Genomic DNA, 16,420 nt, shown 5'->3' on the forward strand with positions numbered 1-16,420 from the left:
ATTTGCAAGTGTTCCTGTAACAAGCTAAATTGATCTTATAAATGAAAAACGCGAAGGTTATGTCACTTTTAATAGATTTGGAGCCAGCAATGTGACCCTTCAAAAACAAGAAAAAGCCTTCTTCTCTAACTAGGCAACTACAGTACCCTAGTCTGAATCTGGTACCCTTATAACTGCAATAGCAAATCTGCAAGTAGCACTGTAAATCATACTAAAATGCTACCGATGCGGCTGAAAACTTGTGATAGAATCGTGAAATCAGCCTAAAAAGATCAAAACAAGGTGATATCCTGCGTGTCCTAAGGCAGCTGAAAGACTTTTTTTCCACAGTGAAATATACTTACATCCTCTTACTTGAGACATCACAAGAGTCCCAGGGACATTTCCAGCAGATCTTCATCAGTTTCCAACTTGAACCAAAAGTCACTTGACAAGATGAACCAAACAAACATTGTTTGCCCGGCCTATTGACGATTAGTAATTCCATCAGGTCGTGTTTCTTTCGCAGGCAAGGTTAATTCAAGCTATTTCCAATCCAGTCTTAAAATCAGGCTGTTAAATGTCGCCAAGGTCCATAACCAATAAAGAAAATTCTCCAATATCAGACGAAGACCAGTTTGCAACTTCATGGTCTGTTTATCCACTGCATTAAAGAAAAGGAACGTACTATAAGTAGACTGACTCGCGAAGTTGAATGCGGGAAAAAGCGTCCTGTGGGTCTCAAAGTGTGGAGAAGTTGATCCTGAGTAATGACAAATGTATAATCATAAATTTCGCTTGTTTCTTCGCACACGTCTTTTTTTTCCCGTTTTTTTCTTACCTGAATGCATCCTTTTCTAAAAGTGTTTATTTTGAGTCAAGAATTTTATAAAAGTAAGAAGAAAAAAAATTGTGCTGAGCTGCAAAACCCTCCCCGGGTCTAGCCTGCGAGCAAGGTCTCTCACTGCCCCACCCCACCCCACCCTCCCCCCAATCCCGGCAGCAAGAGACCTTGCTCGCAGACTAAACCCCCCTCTCTTTCCCCCTCCCTTCCCTTCCCTTCCCTTCCCTTCCCTTCCCCCTCCCATCCCTCCGCCCTCTACCTATCTACCTATCTACCTACCCCCCTGTACCTACCCCTCTACCTATCTACCTATCTATCTATCTATCTATCTATCTATCTTTCTATCTATCTATCTATCTACCTAACCTTCTACCTATCTACCTACCCCCCTCACCAAGCCCTCCCCCCGGCCCGCCCCCGGGCCGGTGTACCAACTCCCGCTTCCCATACCCTTCCCAAGGCCTTTTTTCTTCCCTCTCCTCGCCCCAAGCCCTCCCAGATCCAAGCCGCGATTTTTTTCTTTTTTTTCCTTTTTCATGCTAATCAGGCGGGATTCGAACCCGTCACCTCTTTTTTTTCCAATTCATTACCAATACAATGCTTATGCTAATTGCGCTATCCCGGCTCGGTTAGAAATTCAATGGTTTTTTTGTATGTTATTCATATGCAAATCAAATTCTTGCCCCTGATTGGCTCTTGAAAATAATGACATCATGAACCTTGGGTCCAGAGGTCCCTGAGGTGCCACAGGTCCAAGAACCAAAACAAACCAAACTTTGGAAAACTGTAGCCTTCTCGGCTTTGCGAAAGCTTCCTTTTAATCACGATTCTTGTATCTTTCTGAACGCTGGTACATTTAAAAAAGCACTTAGCGCTTTCACGTTTTTTCCGACGGGCAATTTTGATTTTAGCTGAACTTTTGTATAATATTGAAATACTTGAAATGTCCGTCGGTGCGTTTGCTTTCAGTCGATGATCACAAGAAACAGTTTTTGTACGGTTAACAGTGATCAACATCAATTTACATTCTCCCTATATATCCTACCACTGAACAGTATCAATCATAAAAGGCTGAAAATAGAGGAAACTGCTCAGCAGCGAAAAACATTGTGATTTCTAGTCAAATTCTCCTCGTTAGCGCCAGATGAACGGTAAAGGAATGAGTATGGAGAATGTGCATGTTAATCTCACGCCATTTGCAAGTGTTCCTGTAACAAGCTAAATTCATCTTATAAATGAAAAACGCGAAGGTTATGTCACTTTTAATAGATTTGGAGCCAGCAATGTGACCCTTCAAAAACAAGAAAAAGCCTTCTTCTCTAACTAGGCAACTACAGTACCCTAGTCTGAATCTGGTACCCTTATAACTGCAATAGGAAATTTGCAAGTAGCACTGTAAATCCTACTAAAATGCTACCGATGCGACCGAAAACTTGTGATAGAATCGTGAAATCAGCCTAAAAAGATCAAAACAAGGTGATATCCTGCGTGTCCTAAGGCAGCTGAAAGACTTTTTTTCCACAGTGAAATATACTTACATCCTCTTACTTGAGACATCACAAGAGTCCCACGGACATTTCCAGCAGATCTCCATCAGTTTCCAACTTGAACCAAAAGTCACTTGACAAGATGAACCAAACAAACATTGTTTGCCCGGCCTATTGACGATTAGTAATTCCATCAGGTCGTGTTTCTTTCGCAGGCAAGGTTAATTCAAGCTTTTTCCAATCCAGTCTTAAAATCAGGCTGTTAAATGTCGCCAAGGTCCATAACCAATAAAGAAAATTCTCCAATATCAGACGAAGACCAGTTTGCAACTTCATGGTCTGTTTATCCACTGCATTAAAGAAAAGGAACGTACTATAAGTAGACTGACTCGCGAAGTTGAATGCGGGAAAAATCGTCCTGTGGGTCTCAAAGTGTGGAGAAGTTGATCCTAAGTAATGACAAATGTATAATCATAAATTTCGCTTGTTTCTTCGCACACGTCTTTTTTTTCCCGTTTTTTTCTTACCTGAATGCATCCTTTTCTAAAAGTGTTTATTTTGAGTCAAGAATTTTATAAAAGTAAGAAGAAAAAAAATTGTGCTGAGCTGCAAAACCCTCCCCGGGTCTAGCCTGCGAGCAAGGTCTCTCACTGCCCCACCCCACCCCACCCTGCCCCCAATCCCGGCAGCAAGAGACCTTGCTCGCAGGCTAAACCCCCCTCTCTTTCCCCCTCCCTTCCCTTCCCTTCCCTTCCCTTCCCCCTCTCATCCCTCCGCCCTCTACCTATCTACCTATCTACCTACCCCCCTGTACCTACCCCTCTACCTATCTACCTATCTATCTTTCTATCTATCTATCTATCTATCTATCTATCTATCTATCTATCTATCTATCTATCTATCTATCTACCTAACCTTCTACCTATCTACCTACCCCCCTCTCCAAGCCCTCCCCCCGGCCCGCCCCCGGGCCGGTGTACCAACTCCCGCTTCCCATACCCTTCCCAAGGCCTTTTTTCTTCCCTCTCCTCGCCCCAAGCCCTCCCAGATCCAAGCCGCGATTTTTTTCTTTATTTTCCTTTATCATGCTAATCAGGCGGGATTCGAACCCGTCACCTCTTTTTTTTCCAATTCATTACCAATTCAATGCTTATGCTAATTGCGCTATCCCGGCTCGGTTAGAAATTCAATGGTTTTTTTGTATGTTATTCATATGCAAATCAAATTCTTGCCCCTGATTGGCTCTTGAAAATAATGACATCATGAACCTTGGGTCCAGAGGTCCCTGAGGTGCCGCAGGTCCAAGAACCAAAACAAACCAAAGTTTGGAAAACTGTAGCCTTCTCGACTTTGCGAAAGCTTCCTTTTAAACACGATTCTTGTATCTTTCTGAACGCTGGTACATTTAAAAAAGCACTTAGCGCTTTCACGTTTTTTCCGACGGGCAATTTTGATTTTAGCTGAACTTTTGTATAATATTGAAATACTTGAAATGTCCGTCGGTGCGTTTGCTTTCAGTCGGTGATCACAAGAAACAGTTTTTGTACGGTTAACAGTGATCAACATCAATTTACATTCTCCCTATATATCCTACCACTGAACAGTATCAATCATAAAAGGCTGAAAATAGAGGAAACTGCTCAGCAGCGAAAAACATTGTGATTTCTAGTCAAATTCTCCTCGTTAGCGCCAGATGAACGGTAAAGGAATGAGTATGGAGAATGTGCATGTTAATCTCACGCCATTTGCAAGTGTTCCTGTAACAAGCTAAATTCATCTTATAAATGAAAAACGCGAAGGTTATGTCACTTTTAATAGATTTGGAGCCAGCAATGTGACCCTTCAAAAACAAGAAAAAGCCTTCTTCTCTAACTAGGCAACTACAGTACCCTAGTCTGAATCTGGTACCCTTATAACTGCAATAGCAAATCTGCAAGTAGCACTGTAAATCATACTAAAATGCTACCGATGCGACTGAAAACTTGTGATAGAATCGTGAAATCAGCCTAAAAAGATCAAAACAAGGTGATATCCTGCGTGTCCTAAGGCAGCTGAAAGACTTTTTTTCCACAGTGAAATATACTTACATCCTCTTACTTGAGACATCACAAGAGTCCCAGGGACATTTCCAGCAGATCTTCATCAGTTTCCAACTTGAACCAAAAGTCACTTGACAAGATGAACCAAACAAACATTGTTTGCCCGGCCTATTGACGATTAGTAATTCCATCAGGTCGTGTTTCTTTCGCAGGCAAGGTTAATTCAAGCTATTTCCAATCCAGTCTTAAAATCAGGCTGTTAAATGTCGCCAAGGTCCATAACCAATAAAGAAAATTCTCCAATATCAGACGAAGACCAGTTTGCAACTTCATGGTCTGTTTATCCACTGCATTAAAGAAAAGGAACGTACTATAAGTAGACTGACTCGCGAAGTTGAATGCGGGAAAAATCGTCCTGTGGGTCTCAAAGTGTGGAGAAGTTGATCCTAAGTAATGACAAATGTATAATCATAAATTTCGCTTGTTTCTTCGCACACGTCTTTTTTTTCCCGTTTTTTTCTTACGTGAATGCATCCTTTTCTAAAAGTGTTTATTTTGAGTCAAGAATTTTATAAAAGTAAGAAGTAAAAAAAATTGTGCTGAGCTGCAAAACCCTCCCCGGGTCTAGCCTGCGAGCAAGGTCTCTCACTGCCCCACCCCACCCCACCCTCCCCCCAATCCCGGCAGCAAGAGACCTTGCTCGCAGGCTAAACCCCCCTCTCTTTCCCCCTCCCTTCCCTTCCCTTCCCTTCCCTTCCCTTCCCCCTCCCATCCCTCCGCCCTCTACCTATCTACCTATCTACCTACCCCCCTGTACCTACCCCGCTACCTATCTACCTATCTATCTATCTATCTATCTAACTATCTATCTATCTATCTATCTATCTATCTATCTATCTACATAACCTTCTACCTATCTACCTATCTACCTACCCCCTCCCGCCTGCCCCCCTCTCCCAGCCGTCCCCCGGCCCGCCCCCGGGCCGGTGTACCAACTCCCGCTTCCCATATCCTTCCCAAGGCCTTTTTTCTTCCCTCTCCTCGCCCCAAGCCCTCCCAGATCCAAGCCGCGATTTTTTTCTTTTTTTTTTTCTTTTTCATGCTAATCAGGCGGGATTCGAACCCGTCACCTCTTTGTTTGCCAATTCATTACCAATTCAATGCTTATGCTAATTGCGCTATCCCGGCTCGGTTAGAAATTCAATGGTTTTTTGGTATGTTATTCATATGCAAATCAAATTCTTGCCCCTGATTGACTGTTGAAAATAATGACATCATGAACCTTGGGTCCAGAGGTCCCTGAGGTGCCACAGGTCCAAGAACCAAAACAAACCAAAGTTTGGAAAACTGTAGCCTTCTCGGCTTTGCGAAAGCTTCCTTTTAATCACGATTCTTGTATCTTTCTGACCGCTGGTACATTTAAAAAAGCACTTAGCGCTTTCACGTTTTTTCCGACGGGCAATTTTGATTTTAGCTGAACTTTTGTATAATATTGAAATACTTGAAATGTCCGTCGGTGCGTTTGCTTTCAGTCGGTGATCACAAGAAACAGTTTTTGTACGGTTAACAGTTATCAACATCAATTTACATTCTCGCTATATATCCTACCACTGAACAGTATCAATCATAAAAGGCTGAAAATAGAGGAAACTGCTCAGCAGCGAAAAACATTGTGATTTCTAGTCAAATTCTCCTCGTTAGCGCCAGATGAACGGTAAAGGAATGAGTATGGAGAATGTGCATGTTAATCTCACGCCATTTGCAAGTGTTCCTGTAACAAGCTAAATTCATCTTATAAATGAAAAACGCGAAGGTTATGTCACTTTTAATAGATTTGGAGCCAGCAATGTGATCCTTCAAAAACAAGAAAAAGCCTTCTTCTCTAACTAGGCAACTACAGTACCCTAGTCTGAATCTGGTACCCTTATAACTGCAATAGGAAATTTGCAAGTAGCACTGTAAATCCTACTAAAATGCTACCGATGCGACCGAAAACTTGTGATAGAATCGTGAAATCAGCCTAAAAAGATCAAAACAAGGTGATATCCTGCGTGTCCTAAGGCAGCTGAAAGACTTTTTTTCCACAGTGAAATATACTTACATCCTCTTACTTGAGACATCACAAGAGTCCCACGGACATTTCCAGCAGATCTCCATCAGTTTCCAACTTGAACCAAAAGTCACTTGACAAGATGAACCAAACAAACATTGTTTGCCCGGCCTATTGACGATTAGTAATTCCATCAGGTCGTGTTTCTTTCGCAGGCAAGGTTAATTCAAGCTTTTTCCAATCCAGTCTTAAAATCAGGCTGTTAAATGTCGCCAAGGTCCATAACCAATAAAGAAAATTCTCCAATATCAGACGAAGACCAGTTTGCAACTTCATGGTCTGTTTATCCACTGCATTAAAGAAAAGGAACGTACTATAAGTAGACTGACTCGCGAAGTTGAATGCGGGAAAAAGCGTCCTGTGGGTCTCAAAGTGTGGAGAAGTTGATCCTGAGTAATGACAAATGTATAATCATAAATTTCGCTTGTTTCTTCGCACACGTCTTTTTTTTCCCGTTTTTTTCTTACCTGAATGCATCCTTTTCTAAAAGTGTTTATTTTGAGTCAAGAATTTTATAAAAGTAAGAAGAAAAAAAATTGTGCTGAGCTGCAAAACCCTCCCCGGGTCTAGCCTGCGAGCAAGGTCTCTCACTGCCCCACCCCACCCCACCCTGCCCCCAATCCCGGCAGCAAGAGACCTTGCTCGCAGGCTAAACCCCCCTCTCTTTCCCCCTCCCTTCCCTTCCCTTCCCTTCCCTTCCCCCTCTCATCCCTCCGCCCTCTACCTATCTACCTATCTACCTACCCCCCTGTACCTACCCCTCTACCTATCTACCTATCTATCTTTCTATCTATCTATCTATCTATCTATCTATCTATCTATCTATCTATCTATCTACCTAACCTTCTACCTATCTACCTACCCCCCTCTCCAAGCCCTCCCCCCGGCCCGCCCCCGGGCCGGTGTACCAACTCCCGCTTCCCATACCCTTCCCAAGGCCTTTTTTCTTCCCTCTCCTCGCCCCAAGCCCTCCCAGATCCAAGCCGCGATTTTTTTCTTTATTTTCCTTTATCATGCTAATCAGGCGGGATTCGAACCCGTCACCTCTTTTTTTTCCAATTCATTACCAATTCAATGCTTATGCTAATTGCGCTATCCCGGCTCGGTTAGAAATTCAATGGTTTTTTTGTATGTTATTCATATGCAAATCAAATTCTTGCCCCTGATTGGCTCTTGAAAATAATGACATCATGAACCTTGGGTCCAGAGGTCCCTGAGGTGCCGCAGGTCCAAGAACCAAAACAAACCAAAGTTTGGAAAACTGTAGCCTTCTCGACTTTGCGAAAGCTTCCTTTTAAACACGATTCTTGTATCTTTCTGAACGCTGGTACATTTAAAAAAGCACTTAGCGCTTTCACGTTTTTTCCGACGGGCAATTTTGATTTTAGCTGAACTTTTGTATAATATTGAAATACTTGAAATGTCCGTCGGTGCGTTTGCTTTCAGTCGGTGATCACAAGAAACAGTTTTTGTACGGTTAACAGTGATCAACATCAATTTACATTCTCCCTATATATCCTACCACTGAACAGTATCAATCATAAAAGGCTGAAAATAGAGGAAACTGCTCAGCAGCGAAAAACATTGTGATTTCTAGTCAAATTCTCCTCGTTAGCGCCAGATGAACGGTAAAGGAATGAGTATGGAGAATGTGCATGTTAATCTCACGCCATTTGCAAGTGTTCCTGTAACAAGCTAAATTCATCTTATAAATGAAAAACGCGAAGGTTATGTCACTTTTAATAGATTTGGAGCCAGCAATGTGACCCTTCAAAAACAAGAAAAAGCCTTCTTCTCTAACTAGGCAACTACAGTACCCTAGTCTGAATCTGGTACCCTTATAACTGCAATAGCAAATCTGCAAGTAGCACTGTAAATCATACTAAAATGCTACCGATGCGACTGAAAACTTGTGATAGAATCGTGAAATCAGCCTAAAAAGATCAAAACAAGGTGATATCCTGCGTGTCCTAAGGCAGCTGAAAGACTTTTTTTCCACAGTGAAATATACTTACATCCTCTTACTTGAGACATCACAAGAGTCCCAGGGACATTTCCAGCAGATCTTCATCAGTTTCGAACTTGAACCAAAAGTCACTTGACAAGATGAACCAAACAAACATTGTTTGCCCGGCCTATTGACGATTAGTAATTCCATCAGGTCGTGTTTCTTTCGCAGGCAAGGTTAATTCAAGCTATTTCCAATCCAGTCTTAAAATCAGGCTGTTAAATGTCGCCAAGGTCCATAACCATTAAAGAAAATTCTCCAACTTCAGACGAAGACCAGTTTGCAACTTCATGGTCTGTTTATCAGCTGCATTAAAGAAAAGGAACGTACTATAAGTAGACTGACTCGCGAAGTTGAATGCGGGAAAAAGCGTCCTGTGGGTCTCAAAGTGTGGAGAAGTTGATCCTAAGTAATGACAAATGTATAATCATAAATTTCGCTTGTTTCTTCGCACACGTCTTTTTTTTCCCGTTTTTTTCTTACCTGAATGCATCCTTTTCTAAAAGTGTTTATTTTGAGTCAAGAATTTTATAAAAGTAAGAAGAAAAAAAATTGTGCTGAGCTGCAAAACCCTCCCCGGGTCTAGCCTGCGAGCAAGGTCTCTCACTGCCCCACCACCCCACCCCACCCTCCCCCCAATCCCGGCAGCAAGAGACCTTGCTCGCAGGCTAAACCCCCCTCTCTTTCCCCCTCCCTTCCCTTCCCTTCCCTTCCCTTCCCTTCCCCCTCCCATCCCTCCGCCCTCTACCTATCTACCTATCTACCTATCTACCTACCCCCCTGTACCTACCCCGCTACCTATCTACCTATCTATCTATCTATCTACCTAACCTTCTACCTATCTACCTACCCCCTCCCGCCTGCCCCCTCTCCCAGCCGTCCCCCGGCCCGCCCCCGGGCCGGTGTACCAACTCCCGCTTCCCATATCCTTCCCAAGGCCTTTTTTCTTCCCTCTCCTCGCCCCAAGCCCTCCCAGATCCAAGCCGCGAATTTTGTCTTTTTTTTTTTCTTTTTCATGCTAATCAGGCGAGATTCGAAACCCTCACCTCTTTGTTTGCCAATTCATTACCAATTCAATGCTTATGCTAATTGCGCTATCCCGGCTCGGTTAGAAATTCAATGGTTTTTTTGTATGTTATTCATATGCAAATCAAATTCTTGCCCCTGATTGACTGTTAAAAATAATGACATCATGAACCTTGGGTCCAGAGGTCCCTGAGGTGCCACAGGTCCAAGAACCAAAACAAACCAAAGTTTGGAAAACTGTAGCCTTCTCGGCTTTGCGAAAGCTTCCTTTTAATAACGATTCTTGTATCTTTCTGACCGCTGGTACATTTAAAAAAGCACTTAGCGCTTTCACGTTTTTTCCGACGGGCAATTTTGATTTTAGCTGAACTTTTGTATAATATTGAAATACTTGAAATGTCCGTCGGTGCGTTTGCTTTCAGTCGGTGATCACAAGAAACAGTTTTTGTACGGTTAACAGTTATCAACATCAATTTACATTCTCGCTATATATCCTACCACTGAACAGTATCAATCATAAAAGGCTGAAAATAGAGGAAACTGCTCAGCAGCGAAAAACATTGTGATTTCTAGTCAAATTCTCCTCGTTAGCGCCAGATGAACGGTAAAGGAATGAGTATGGAGAATGTGCATGTTAATCTCACGCCATTTGCAAGTGTTCCTGTAACAAGCTAAATTCATCTTATAAATGAAAAACGCGAAGGTTATGTCACTTTTAATAGATTTGGAGCCAGCAATGTGACCCTTCAAAAACAAGAAAAAGCCTTCTTCTCTAACTAGGCAACTACAGTACCCTAGTCTGAATCTGGTACCCTTATAACTGCAATAGCAAATCTGCAAGTAGCACTGTAAATCATACTAAAATGCTACCGATGCGACTGAAAACTTGTGATAGAATCGTGAAATCGCCTAAAAAGATCAAAACAAGGTGATATCCTGCGTGTCCTAAGGCAGCTGAAAGACTTTTTTTCCACAGTGAAATATACTTACATCCTCTTACTTGAGACATCACAAGAGTCCCAGGGACATTTCCAGCAGATCTCCGTCAGTTTCCAACTTGAACCAAAAGTCACTTGACAAGATGAACCAAACAAACATTGTTTGCCCGGCCTATTGACGATTAGTCATTCCATCAGGTCGTGTTTCTTTCGCAGGCAAGGTTAATTCAAGCTATTTCCAATCCAGTCTTAAAATCAGGCTGTTAAATGTCGCCAAGGTCCATAACCAATAAAGAAAATTCTCCAATATCAGACGAAGACCAGTTTGCAACTTCATGGTCTGTTTATCCACTGCATTAAAGAAAAGGAACGTACTATAAGTAGACTGACTCGCGAAGTTGAATGCGGGAAAAATCGTCCTGTGGGTCTCAAAGTGTGGAGAAGTTGATCCTAAGTAATGACAAATGTATAATCATAAATTTCGCTTGTTTCTTCGCACACGTCTTTTTTTTCCCGTTTTTTTCTTACGTGAATGCATCCTTTTCTAAAAGTGTTTATTTTGAGTCAAGAATTTTATAAAAGTAAGAAGTAAAAAAAATTGTGCTGAGCTGCAAAACCCTCCCCGGGTCTAGCCTGCGAGCAAGGTCTCTCACTGCCCCACCCCACCCCACCCTCCCCCCAATCCCGGCAGCAAGAGACCTTGCTCGCAGGCTAAACCCCCCTCTCTTTCCCCCTCCCTTCCCTTCCCTTCCCTTCCCCCTCCCATCCCTCCGCCATCTACCTATCTACCTATCTACCTCCCCCCCTGTACCTACCCCTCTACCTATCTACCTATCTACCTATCTCTCTATCTATCTATCTATCTATCTATCTATCTATCTATCTATCTACCTAACCTTCTACCTATCTACCTACCCCCTCCCGCCTGCCCCCCTCTCCCAGCCCTCCCCCCGGCCCGCCCGCGGGCCGGTGTACCAACTTTCGCTTCCCATACCCTTCCCAAGGCCTTTTTTCTTCCCTCTCCTCGCCCCAAGCCCTCCCAGATCCAAGCCGCGATTTTTTTCTTTTTTTTCCTTTTTCATGCTAATAAGGCGGGATTCGAACCCGTCACCTCTTTGTTTGCCAATTCATTACCAATTCAATGCTTATGCTAATTGCGCTATCCCGGCTCGGTTAGAAAGTCAATGGTTTTTTTGTATGTTATTCATATGCAAATCAAATTCTTGCCCCTGATTGGCTCTTGAAAATAATGACATCATGAACCTTGGGTCCATAGGTCCCTGAGGTGCCACAGGTCCAAGAACCAAAACAAACCAAAGTTTGGAAAACTGTAGCCTTCTCGGCTTTGCGAAAGCTTCCTTTTAATCACGATTCTTGTATCTTTCTGACCGCTGGTACATTTAAAAAAGCACTTAGCGCTTTCACGTTTTTTCCGACGGGCAATTTTGATTTTAGCTGAACTTTTGTATAATATTGAAATACTTGAAATGTCCGTCGGTGCGTTTGCTTTCAGTCGGTGATCACAAGAAACAGTTTTTGTACGGTTAACAGTGATCAACATCAATTTACATTCTCGCTATATATCCTACCACTGAACAGTATCAATCATAAAAGGCTGAAAATAGAGGAAACTGCTCAGCAGCGAAAAACATTGTGATTTCTAGTCAAATTCTCCTCGTTAGCGCCAGATGAACGGTAAAGGAATGAGTATGGAGAATGTGCATGTTAATCTCACGCCATTTGCAAGTGTTCCTGTAACAAGCTAAATTCATCTTATAAATGAAAAACGCGAAGGTTATGTCACTTTTAATAGATTTGGAGCCAGCAATGTGACCCTTCAAAAACAAGAAAAAGCCTTCTTCTCTAACTAGGCAACTACAGTACCCTAGTCTGAATCTGGTACCCTTATAACTGCAATAGCAAATCTGCAAGTAGCACTGTAAATCATACTAAAATGCTACCGATGCGACTGAAAACTTGTGATAGAATCGTGAAATCAGCCTAAAAAGATCAAAACAAGGTGATATCCTGCGTGTCCTAAGGCAGCTGAAAGACTTTTTTTCCACAGTGAAATATACTTACATCCTCTTACTTGAGACATCACAAGAGTCCCAGGGACATTTCCAGCAGATCTTCATCAGTTTCCAACTTGAACCAAAAGTCACTTGACAAGATGAACCAAACAAACATTGTTTGCCCGGCCTATTGACGATTAGTAATTCCATCAGGTCGTGTTTCTTTCGCAGGCAAGGTTAATTCAAGCTATTTCCAATCCAGTCTTAAAATCAGGCTGTTAAATGTCGCCAAGGTCCATAACCATTAAAGAAAATTCTCAAATATCAGACGAAGACCAGTTTGCAACTTCATGGTCTGTTTATCCACTGCATTAAAGAAAAGGAACGTACTATAAGTAGACTGACTCGCGAAGTTGAATGCGGGAAAAATCGTCCTGTGGGTTTCAAAGTCTGGAGAAGTTGATCCTAAGTAATGACAAATGTATAATCATAAATTTCGCTTGTTTCTTCGCACACGTCTTTTTTTTCCCGTTTTTTTCTTACGTGAATGCATCCTTTTCTAAAAGTGTTTATTTTGAGTCAAGAATTTTATAAAAGTAAGAAGAAAAAAAATTGTGCTGAGCTGCAAAACCATCCCCGGGTCTAGCCTGCGAGCAAGGTCTCATACTGCCCCACCACCCCACCCAACCCTCCCCCCAATCCCGGCAGCAAGAGACCTTGCTCGCAGGCTTAACCCCCCTCTCTTTCCCCCTCCCTTCCCTTCCCTTCCCTTCCCTTTCCCCTCCCATCCCTCCGCCCTCTACCTATCTACCTATCTACCTACCCCCCTGTACCTACCCCTCTACCTATCTACCTATCTACCTATCTATCTATCTATCTATCTATCTATCTATCTATCTATCTATCTATCTATCTACCTAACCTTCTACCTATCTACCTACCCCCTCCCGCCTGCCCCCCTCTCCCAGCCCTCCCCCCGGCCCGCCCCCGGGCCGGTGTACCAACTCCCGCTTCCCATATCCTTCCCAAGGCCTTTTTTCTTCCCTCTCCTCGCCCTAAGCCCTCCCAGATCCAAGCCGCGATTTTTTTCTTTTTTTTCCTTTTTCATGCTAATCAGGCGGGATTCGAACCCGTCACCTCTTTGTTTGCCAATTCATTACCAATTCAATGCTTATGCTAATTGCGCTATCCCGGCTCGGTTAGAAATTCAATGGTTTTTTCGTATGTTATTCATATGCAAATCAAATTCTTGCCCCTGATTGGCTCTTGAAAATAATGACATCATGAACCTCGGGTCCAGAGGTCCCTGAGGTGCCACAGGTCCAAGAACCAAAACAAACCAAAGTTTGGAAAACTGTAGCCTTCTCGGCTTTGCGAAAGCTTCCTTTTAATCACGATTCTTGTATCTTTCTGACCGCTGGTACATTTAAAAAAGCACTTAGCGCTTTCACGTTTTTTCCGACGGGCAATTTTGATTTTAGCTGAACTTTTGTATAATATTGAAATACTTGAAATGTCCGTCGGTGCGTTTGCTTTCAGTCGGTGATCACAAGAAACAGTTTTTGTACGGTTAACAGTGATCAACATCAATTTACATTCTCGCTATATATCCTACCACTGAACAGTATCAATCATAAAAGGCTGAAAATAGAGGAAACTGCTCAGCAGCGAAAAACATTGTGATTTCTAGTCAAATTCTCCTCGTTAGCGCCAGATGAACGGTAAAGGAATGAGTATGGAGAATGTGCATGTTAATCTCACGCCATTTGCAAGTGTTCCTGTAACAAGCTAAATTCATCTTATAAATGAAAAACGCGAAGGTTATGTCACTTTTAATAGATTTGGAGCCAGCAATGTGACCCTTCAAAAACAAGAAAAAGCCTTCTTCTCTAACTAGGCAACTACAGTACCCTAGTCTGAATCTGGTACCCTTATAACTGCAATAGCAAATCTGCAAGTAGCACTGTAAATCATACTAAAATGCTACCGATGCGACTGAAAACTTGTGATAGAATCGTGAAATCGCCTAAAAAGATCAAAACAAGGTGATATCCTGCGTGTCCTAAGGCAGCTGAAAGACTTTTTTTCCACAGTGAAATATACTTACATCCTCTTACTTGAGACATCACAAGAGTCCCAGGGACATTTCCAGCAGATCTCCGTCAGTTTCCAACTTGAACCAAAAGTCACTTGACAAGATGAACCAAACAAACATTGTTTGCCCGGCCTATTGACGATTAGTCATTCCATCAGGTCGTGTTTCTTTCGCAGGCAAGGTTAATTCAAGCTATTTCCAATCCAGTCTTAAAATCAGGCTGTTAAATGTCGCCAAGGTCCATAACCAATAAAGAAAATTCTCCAATATCAGACGAAGACCAGTTTGCAACTTCATGGTCTGTTTATCCACTGCATTAAAGAAAAGGAACGTACTATAAGTAGACTGACTCGCGAAGTTGAATGCGGGAAAAATCGTCCTGTGGGTCTCAAAGTGTGGAGAAGTTGATCCTGAGTAATGACAAATGTATAATCATAAATTTCGCTTGTTTCTTCGCACACGTCTTTTTTTTCCCGTTTTTTTCTTACCTGAATGCATCCTTTTCTAAAAGTGTTTATTTTGAGTCAAGAATTTTATAAAAGTAAGAAGAAAAAAAATTGTGCTGAGCTGCAAAACCCTCCCCGGGTCTAGCCTGCGAGCAAGGTCTCTCACTGCCCCACCCCACCCCACCCTGCCCCCAATCCCGGCAGCAAGAGACCTTGCTCGCAGGCTAAACCCCCCTCTCTTTCCCCCTCCCTTCCCTTCCCTTCCCTTCCCTTCCCCCTCTCATCCCTCCGCCCTCTACCTATCTACCTATCTACCTACCCCCCTGTACCTACCCCTCTACCTATCTACCTATCTATCTTTCTATCTATCTATCTATCTATCTATCTATCTATCTATCTATCTATCTATCTATCTATCTATCTACCTAACCTTCTACCTATCTACCTACCCCCCTCTCCAAGCCCTCCCCCCGGCCCGCCCCCGGGCCGGTGTACCAACTCCCGCTTCCCATACCCTTCCCAAGGCCTTTTTTCTTCCCTCTCCTCGCCCCAAGCCCTCCCAGATCCAAGCCGCGATTTTTTTCTTTATTTTCCTTTATCATGCTAATCAGGCGGGATTCGAACCCGTCACCTCTTTTTTTTCCAATTCATTACCAATTCAATGCTTATGCTAATTGCGCTATCCCGGCTCGGTTAGAAATTCAATGGTTTTTTTGTATGTTATTCATATGCAAATCAAATTCTTGCCCCTGATTGGCTCTTGAAAATAATGACATCATGAACCTTGGGTCCAGAGGTCCCTGAGGTGCCGCAGGTCCAAGAACCAAAACAAACCAAAGTTTGGAAAACTGTAGCCTTCTCGACTTTGCGAAAGCTTCCTTTTAAACACGATTCTTGTATCTTTCTGAACGCTGGTACATTTAAAAAAGCACTTAGCGCTTTCACGTTTTTTCCGACGGGCAATTTTGATTTTAGCTGAACTTTTGTATAATATTGAAATACTTGAAATGTCCGTCGGTGCGTTTGCTTTCAGTCGGTGATCACAAGAAACAGTTTTTGTACGGTTAACAGTGATCAACATCAATTTACATTCTCCCTATATATCCTACCACTGAACAGTATCAATCATAAAAGGCTGAAAATAGAGGAAACTGCTCAGCAGCGAAAAACATTGTGATTTCTAGTCAAATTCTCCTCGTTAGCGCCAGATGAACGGTAAAGGAATGAGTATGGAGAATGTGCATGTTAATCTCACGCCATTTGCAAGTGTTCCTGTAACAAGCTAAATTCATCTTATAAATGAAAAACGCGAAGGTTATGTCACTTTTAATAGATTTGGAGCCAGCAATGTGACCCTTCAAAAACAAGAAAAAGCCTTCTTCTCTAACTAGGCAACTACAGTACCCTAGTCTGAATCTGGTACCCTTATAACT

Source organism: Porites lutea, chromosome 11, assembly GCF_958299795.1.
Source record: "Porites lutea chromosome 11, jaPorLute2.1, whole genome shotgun sequence".
Taxonomy (NCBI): domain Eukaryota; kingdom Metazoa; phylum Cnidaria; class Anthozoa; order Scleractinia; family Poritidae; genus Porites; species Porites lutea.